Below are 10,222 nucleotides of genomic sequence, written 5' to 3'. Positions count from 1 at the left end.
TACTATTTCTAGGTATGTACTAACAAATGCATATGAATGAAACTGAGAAAATATTGCAGTATGGTTCATAGAAACATTCTAACATGCACAAACTGGAAACGACCCAAATTTTTATGACCAGCAAAATGTTTAAAGAATGTGTGGGTTCTTAAAATGGAATATGATCCAGAAATAAAAATAATTGGGGAAAACATAACGGCAAAAAAAAAAAAGCCAGATGAAAAATCACACATATTGTATGAATATATTTTACAAGATAAATGTACTGCTTAATGATGCAAACCTACATGGTAAAGTCATGAGGACAGAGAAAAAGAATCAATATAAAAATTAAGATAGGTAGTATTTTTGCTAGGGAGATCAGTTATTGAGAGAAAATACAAGGGAGATTTTAAGATTATCAGTGATGTGCTTTTGTGATGTGCTTACCCAGATGTTTACATTGTTCTAAAAGAGATCTCCTCTTTGTGGCCTACTTTTATGAATGTATACACTATTTTTTACATTATAAAGATTACAGAACTTACTCTTGATTTCTTATTCTCTGAAGATTTTCTGTTGAATACTCAAGCATTAATATTCTTGGATTAAAACAATTAAATTATGTTTATTCAGTAATTGGTAAAAGCTTAGTGCTTTACACTTTTAATAGAACATCTTTGTTATTGTGTATTGTATCTACTTAAACTCTGTGAAAAGGAATAAAGTCTCTTGTTTTGAAGGCAAACATGCTGAATGCTCTTATTTCATAGAAGAGGAAATTGAGTCTTAGTTAAGTGATTTGATTCAGAATACACAGGGACTGATCAATAGGAACAGGAAAAGAACAAAGGTCTGTCCTCGAAGGTCAGTGGTCTTACTAATATGTAAGCTCTCGGTCACATAAGTATATCCAAATATGTGACATTTTTTGTATGTTTACACTTTTTCACCTCTATAAAATCTTCTACTGCAGTCAACCTCTCCTCTTTATAGAGATTTCAATAATCAACCATGTTGTACTGGGAAAGACAAGGGTAGACTTCAGAGGTTTAAAACTGTAAGAGTGAAATCTGATGCAGTAAGAATGAGTTTGATGAATAAGGAAAAGGAAATACTGACTGCTCTGGAAGCCAGTCTGAAAGTTTCAAGTCTTTAGAAGGAATGATCTTGGGAAGAACAAAATTTAAATGGGTACAATGAGCCTTATTGGCCCAAGCATGTAAATTGTCTATGTGCGTATCCATTTTTCCTCTCTGTAGAAAGGAAATTTTGCAGTTCTAGGAGAAAATTTGAAACTGTTGTTTTCAGTGTGATGTTTATTGAAAAGAGTCACTAGAAATAATGAAGATAATATTCATGGAGATGCAGGCTCCTAAAAAGTATGGTGCTGACATAAAAACAGATAGATAGACCACTGTAACAGAATAGAGCCTAGAAATAAACCAAAGCATATTGAGTGTATTAATTTTCAATAACAGCACCAGGAATACACAATGGGGAAAGGATTTCATTAAAAACATTTCTCCTAGTTTTCTTGTTCTTATCTGTTCTTTTCCACAAGCTCTTCCCTCCCTTTCCGTATTTCCTGCACATTACATGTGGTGGAAGTTTTCTTACAATGATAATCAACAAATCAAAGTTTTTCAGAGATGCTCCTTCTTTTCATTATGCCTAGGGTAATGACTTTAACTTCTCTGATTGAGATATAAGGATATTTATGACCTAGTGTCTAATTAGATCTGTCCTACCTCTCACAACTCCTGTTTCTTATCTTTTTAAATAGTTCAGTCAAATTGAAATACCTGTTGCCAGAAATTTTCTGCAGTTACTTATTCCTTTGCCTGTTTGTACAAAATTTGCTCTATCTTAAAATCACTTGCAATCCACCATATTTTATCATGGCAAAATCCTTCTTATATTTCAAGCCTTGGTCCATAAACTTTCAAACAATCCTTTGGGATACTTCTGTTTCTCTCTCATGCCAACTTAAGCTTCTCCTCCTTTGCATCTTATGTACTATGGCTAATAGAGATATTATTTCATTTTTGAATTCTCAAAACCCAGACAAATTATATTTTCAAGAATATTTATTAAATTGATGATAAAAATTTTTAAACTATTTATTCTCATATATTTATTCTTATAAGAATCATGTATGTTATTTCTTTTGCCACCTCTTAAAATTAAGACCTAAGTAAAATTTTGAAATGGCTTTATAATATTTGATGCAGATCAATATGTCATCTGATGTATCTAGTATTTACATTTTCTAATACCCTTTATTTACTGGTTGCTATGGAAGGAAAAAGAATATATTTCATTTTATTTTATTTCTAACTATAAATTTTAGAAACAGCAAAGTAAATTTTAGTAATACTTGACATGATTCAGTGAATATGTAAATGTACAAAATACTAAGAAAAAATGTTTAATTAGGAAAATGCAATCAGTCTTCATGTACCAAAAATAATTAGCACAGCAGGCTGCTATTGAGTTGCTGATTAAAAGTATATATTAATATATTTATAATACTATATTTGCTACTATATTTCACTGTGCAGTGAACCATAGGAGATATTTTTGAGCTTTTAAAGACACTTTTATATGGCAAAGGCTAAAACTTTGCACTCAGAGATATCTAGTTAGTGCAAATCAATGAGATAGTGGCAAAACAGAACAAATTTATTGGTTTATTTAATAACTTCAGTGAAGTAAATGTCAAATATAAACATTTCTGGATAAATATGATGTCTTAACTGTAGCTGTTCTCAAACTGACACAAAAATACCTAGAAAAAATGAAAGAATCATAAATTACTAAAAATTGAATGTAATAAAGTTTCTACAATTAAAAAGGAGGTAGCTGATTTAGAAGGTCCTTAGGAGGTAAAATTAGTTGTACTATATTAAAATGTAAATGCACATCTAGATGTGTTTTACTCTATGAGACAGAATTTCCTGAAAAACGATGGTGAAATTGTTTGTACTTTCCTTATTATTCCTAATAACTAAAGCTAAAACTAAAAACTAAAGACACTGATAGACACATATTTTCCATGTAAGCCATGTTTCAGTTATCGCCAGGCTATTTTTCCCCAAATCCATTCAGAAATATTGTTAGAAAGAACACAGATGTTAAGTTGCTACAGAGGTTTGGGGATGTTGAGGAGGAAGACAAGACTTTCATCTGCCCTTCAGGGTCCTTCTACCTGGACTTAGAATCAAATTGACATGAGACAGATCAACAGGAGAAATCAAACTGGAATCCATGTAGATATGAAATTCCATAGACCGTGAGCTGGGGAGATGGGTAGAGTCTGAGGCTACAAAGGAGAGAAAGCCATTAGAAGGAAGGTGAAAGGAGATGTCTTGTGAAACAAAGGTTACCCTATTATGCAGGTAAATTTCATAGGTAAAGGGAAGTCTCTGTGAATAGCCCTCTTGCTGGTACAGGGTCTACTTTCCAAGGTAAACTTGGGCAGCTGAGGACCAGGAAGAGAGTTTTTCTTGCATCTTCTGTGTTTTGATTACTTTTAACTCAAAATAGTGTTCATGTTAAAATGGTCCATCTTGGAGCAGCCTAACCTTGACCCCTACAGTTGGGAGGAAATTTTCCACCATCTATTGTAGAAAATGTAATAAGAATAAATAAAATTTTGGATTGAGGATTTAAAACTAGAAAAATAAATCATAAAGCAATGTATGCTGGGTGCTAGAAGAACAGGGGAAGAAAGGTAAATGCACCTGAAACTTAAAAATGAGCTAATTTTTGTTCACAACAACCTGCAACTATAGATTCAAGAAACTTATTTCATCCCTCATTGACCCAAGCACAATGTGCACAGTTACACATGTTTGCACACCAAGTATGACCACTGGCAAAGAAAGAGTTAAATGGAGCTTGCTTTGTTGCAAGATAATTAAGAGAACAATGGTTACAAATACAACAACTTGTATTTTATGAAATATCTATCAGGACAAGAAAAAAGAAGTAGAAATGTAAGGACACACAAACAGTCTAAAATTATATTGAAAATATCTATACAAAAGGATGCAAACCCAAATGTTATGAACTTGTGTGGTACCACAGTAGAATGCAAGGCTTACTTCTTATAAAAAGGACCAGAATGTTGTAAGAAGACAGTAACTGGAATGAAAATGCCCAGAATAAGATAAGCAGGAAGGATAAAATAAATAAGATTTTCAAAGAAAAAAATCAAAATAGATTAAAATATACTGGAGGCTATAAAGATAAAACAATGCTGGATATAAAAAATGATTAGCAAACAAGTGCGTAAATACCTTAAAAGCAGTAAAAAAAAATACAGAATAAAAGTATTGAAGTTTTATATAGAGAACGGAGAATAGAAATAAATTTGTGGATGTTAGATTTTCCTTTAAAAATGGACTAGGGGGCACCTGGGTGGCTCAGTGGTTTAAGCCTCTACCTGAGGCTCAGGTTATGATCTCAGCTTCCTGAGATTCAGCCCTACTTCAGGCTCTCTCCTCAGCAGGGAGCCTGCTTCCCTCCCCCGCACCCCACCTGCCTCTCTGCCTACTTGTGATCTCATTCTCTCTGTCAAATAAATAAATAAAATCTTTTTTAAAAAGGAACTTATCCTTGTTTAAAAAAAATAAGATCTTTTTTAAAAAAGGAACTTATCCTTGTTTTAAAAAAAAATGGACTAGAGGTCACTACATTAAGTAATTGTCAGAAAAGATGAGTAAAAAGAGGAAGAAATAAGTGAAGGGGAACACATCAGGAAGTGCGTGAAGTTCAAGAGTGGGAAATATTCTGAGGACAAATTAAGTCCCAAATCCCCTAGAACTCTTAAACATCTGGGGTGACACTGATCTCATAAATATGCAGTTTAAAATGTCATGGATTTGAAGAATCTACAAATGCAAAACATGTCAAAGATTCCAGATGTTCCCTTATGAACAATGAAAGTCTCATTGGGGGTTCTGAAGGGAAAGGAATGCTCTAAGTAGCTTTTTTTTTTTTTTTTTTTTTTTTTTTTTTAATCAAAGCTGTGTAGCTCCAGAGGAATAAAAAAAGCCTAGAGATTATTTTCTAAAAGACGCAAATACATGTAAGAAAGTGATGGAGATGCTTAATACTTTGTAAAAAGGTTTCAAGTGATGGTTGACAGTGAGCCTCAGAGATCTGGGAGAAGAAGAGAGAAAATGTGATAGTGAGATAGAACCTCCAGCCTGGAGTTTCCTGTGAGGCTTTTTCAGCTGTCTGAAGCACAGTTTCCCTTACCTACAAAAGCGCAGTGCTCATCTGTAACACATTTGCCACAAAAAACCTTGAAGACATGGGTCCACCTGCTGAACTTTCCCCTACTGACATAACTCTGTACCTACCCAAGCCATTCGTCATATAATGAAGGAACCAAATAGGACAACACATTATCTTCCTAGCCATTTAAATTTGTGAGAAAATTAAAACATGGAGTTATCAGGAAAAATCACAATCACATCAACCAGATGAATTAATTTGCATATAATTTCAATATTAAATGCTACCCACGCCTGTGATTTTAGTAGTTTTATTTTTCTTTAGCAAGCCTCAATATCTCTCACTTTTTGAAGGGTATGTTAATAGTTGCTTTGTGCATTTATGTGTAAGTGAGGACAAAAATAAAAATATTCAGGGGCGCCTGGGTGGCTCAGTGGGTTAAGCTGCTGCCTTCAGCTCAGGTCATGATCTCAGGGTCCTGGGATCGAGTCCCACATCGGGCTCTCTGCTCAGCGGAGAGCCTGCTTCCCTTCCTCTCTCTCTGCCTGCCTCTCTTGTGATTTCTCTCTGTCAAATAAATAAATAAAATCTTTTAAAAAAATATTCAATAACTTTAAATACACTTTAAAATGTAAAACTTCTGAAGTACTACTAAATGTACATGTGCCCATATTTTGAATTATATAACTTACTCACATACATTAAGGTGAGGTTAGCTAGCTGTCTGGATAGCCCAGGTACAGATGTAAGATGTAATACACTAAAGCTGAAAAGGTTTAAAGCAATGTAAGAAACATGCTCATAATCAACAGGATCACTGTGGCTCTGGGCAACCTCTAAGTGCAGGTAAATAAAGAAGTCAGATTGTTTTATTTGGGCAAAGGTTTGAGAAGAAATAATATACCCATCCTCCCTAATATAATTTATTATCCAGAATATTTATTAAATGTGAAAATCAAGGAGAGTAACTTTATGGTTAAGTAACCCAGCAAACACCAAGTTAACCAAAAGATCAATAAAATATATCCAATAGCAAGACATTGGGATTGTGAACTCCCAAGTTTTGATATACAGAAGAGGGGACAATATCATTTCTGTGCCTAAAATGCATAGCTTCATTCCAAACACTGGGAAACATTAGACAAATCTAAGTTGAGGTCATTCTAAAAATAATTCTTCAGTACTCTTCCTAAATGTCAGGATCATAAAAGACAAGGAAAGACTGAAGATATTCTATGATGTGAAAGAGATTAAATTGCAATGAAATGCAATGTGAGATCCTCAGTTGGGTCATGGACCAGAAAAATAACATTAGTAGAAAAAATGGTGAAATTAAAACGAGTTATATAGTTTAGTTATTCATAGTATATTAATGTTACTTTCTTTTTCTTTTATCATGTAAGTTGAAAATATTAGGGGAAATGATGAGGAATATATGAAAACTATATGCAACATTTATGCAACTTTTCTTTAAGTCTAAAATTAGCTCAAAATGAACTGTTTTCAAAAAATTAGTTTTTGTTTTCATTTGGACATTATTAATATTAGCTAAATTAGTCTCTGATATCTGGGACATACAGGATTTTCTTCTTTCCCTGTGCTTTTGTTTGTTTCTACATTTAATGTTGATTACAATTCTAATTCTAGTAATTTATTCACCATAATTTATTACTTTAAACACCTCTTTCTGCAAAGACGAATTATTCCATTTACAAAATAATCCATTTTAATCAAACCCTGCATTGGGCTCTCTGCTCAGCAGGAGCCTGCTTCCCCCTCTCTTTCTGCCTGCCTCTCTGCCTATTTGTGATCTCTCTCAGTCAAATAAATAAAATCTTTTTAAAAATCCATTTTAGGCTTATTTATATATATCAGTATTGCGCATTAAAATGTCACTTTTTAAATGTAATAAGTTACAAAAACATCAGTGATATAGTCAAAAATAGGCAAAGAAAATCTTCAGAAAACATTTTTGTAAAAGATTTAATTCCCAAATAACCAATTAAATTAGTAATCTCAATTGTGGCTTTATAACCTAACTTTAATTAGTTTTGACTTAGAGCTCTGGGTATTCTGGAGATCTGAGAACTACATATGAAATAATTTTACAGAAGATGTCAATGAAAATACCTAATTAAAAAGTTTAAATTATGATCATTTGAATTTGCTTTTTTGTCTCAATTAAAATATGCATGTTGAATACATCTTATGAGACTTACAAATATCCACACCATTTTTCATGTTTAAATACATTTAAGATATTAATAAATGCATTTCCTGTAAATGTCTTTAAAATAGATGCCTTCTGATGTAAATACTAAATTACACTCACAAATACATGTGGTGAGGTGGTGATCAAGGACAAGCCATCATTATATTATGTTCATATGCAAAAAGCACATTTCAATTTTGTTCATGAACACTTTCACATACATTATTAAATATTAATAATGGGAAAATGTCTAGAAAAGAGTCTTGTGTAAAATTCAAAACTATAAAACTCCTAGAAGATAACACAGGAGGAAACCTAGATGACCTTGGGAAGGGCAAAGACTTTAGATACGGTATCAAAGGCATGAACTGTGAAAGAAATAATGGATAAGGTAGACTTTACTAACATTAAAGAGTTCTGTTCTGTGAAAGATGATGTCCAAAGAATAAGACCAGCCCAGATATAAAGAACTGCTCTTCAAAATAGCACAAAGAATTGTTGAAACTCAAAAATAAGGAAAAAACCCTATTAAAAAAATGGGTCAAAAAACTAAACAGATACCTCACTAAAGAATATATAAAGATGGAAAATAAGAAAATGAAAAGGTGCTCCACATCATTTATCATCAGGGAAGTACAAATTAAAACAAGATATTGCTACATACTATAAAATTGATCAATATCCAGGACACTGACAACACCAAATGCTGCTGAGGATATGAAATAATAGGAACTCTCGCTAATTGCTGGTGGAAATGCAAAATGGTGCAAGCAGTTTGGAAGACAGTTCAGTGGTTTCTTACCTAACTAAACATAGTCTTATCATATGATCCAACAATCGTTCTCCTTGGTATTTACCCAAAGGAGTTGAGAATTTATGTCCTCCCAAGAATTGCACAAGAATATTTATAGCAGTTTTATTCATAATTGCCAAAATTTGGAAGTAATCATGTTGTCCTTAATTAACTGTGGTACATCCATACAATTCATCACAATTATTCAGTGATGAAAAAAGGTGAGCTATCAAACTATGAAAAAACATGGGGAAAACTTAAATGCATATTATTAAGTGAAAGAAGCTGATCTTTTAAAAGGCTACATACTGTGGGATTCCAACTCTGACATTCTGGAAAAAGGAAAACTATGGATACAGTGCTTGCCAAAGGTTGGGGAGTGGGGATAACATGGTGGAGCACAGAGGAATTTTAGGGAAGTTAAAATACTGCATATGCAATTACAATGATCGATGCATGTCATTATACATTTTTTTCCAAAACCATACATTGTAAAAAACCAAGAATGAACTGCGGTGTAAACTGTGGACTTTAGGTGATTAGGAGTCAATGTAGGTTCATCAGTTATAACCAATATACCACTCTGATAAGGGATGCTGCTAATGGAAAAGGGAATGTATGGTAAATCTACCTTCCTGTCAATTTTGTTATAAAGCTAAAAAATACTTAATAAATGTAAATTCTTGATTTTTCTATTTGAATACCTTTTAAATATATATATAAATGACAAAGGTTTTTATAAAAGAAATTAAAATGGCATTTTTTTTCTTGACCTCTTGGATTTGTTATAGAATTAGAATGGGTGAATTTCTATCATTTTTTCTTTTAACACTTAGTTTTTTGAGACTTAATATTACAACCCACAGATTGATGCTCAACAGGAAATTTAGAGTAGAAAATATTAACATCCTTTTCAGAATTTCTGAGACGAACTTCATGTATCATTCTGTTGAAGAAGTTTTTGAATTTCAATTTACATTAGAAATTCAAGCACAAATTTAATGTACTTAGTGCATTAAAGATCATTTAATGCATTTTAATCACTACAGGATTAATCAGAATCAATAGGTTAGCAGTGATTGAGGCTCACTACTTATTCCGAGATTTAAACAGTCTGGTAGCAACAGATCTTTCCCTAAATTTTAGTTAATTAATCAGATGAATCAGACACCAACTAGGGAGAATTTTATGTTCTCTAGTTTTCCTTAGTAAAATAACATCTCCAAATTACATCTTAAATCTGTGATTTAAACAATAAATGTTATATAGTGGGTTTTAATCTCTAAGTTTATATTCATTTTTAAACTTAATATCTAATGACAAGACTTGCCATTGACATTTTATATTCTCTAATAATATTTAAGTTACTTAGATTTTAATGATTTACATGTGGCTATTTCCGTATTCTGTGTTGTGATTTCTACATTTTCTTTTCCTGCTTACATGAAACTCAGATTTGGACAAAATGATCTCAGTTTTTATGTATTTGTTTTCTTTTGCCAAATTTTGGCTTTTTATTTAACTCTTTCTAGGATACTCCCCTAAATTGAATCTCTTTTCACAGAAAGGAAGATGGAAGCTATGCCTGTGAGGCTTAGAAACTACCACTTAATGAAGATTAAAAAGAAAATTGTTGCTTGTTTCAAAATGTTTCTCCTTAAGACGGATCCAGTCTAATGCTGGCTTTGCCCCATACCTGAGATGATTTTAGACCAGGAACATCATCTCCCTTTATAAAAAGTGAAATCCAAACCAAAAAAACTGTTTTTCACTACTTCAATCACTTTTCAAATGTCACTATATCAAAGATGCCTACAATTACCACCTTATTTTAATTGACAAATCCTTCCGTGTTGCCAAATCTCATGTTCCACTCATGTTCCAGTGCTCATATTTATTACTTGCAATGCACTCTTCGAGTATTTGCCAGTTTCATGTTTCAGATAAATTACATTGCTTCACGGCTTTGAAGTAGACAAATCTTACAGTCA

The sequence above is a fragment of the Meles meles genome, chromosome 1 (genome assembly GCF_922984935.1).
Source record: "Meles meles chromosome 1, mMelMel3.1 paternal haplotype, whole genome shotgun sequence".
Lineage (NCBI taxonomy): Eukaryota > Metazoa > Chordata > Mammalia > Carnivora > Mustelidae > Meles > Meles meles.
Note: the sequence above shows the minus strand (reverse complement) of the source record.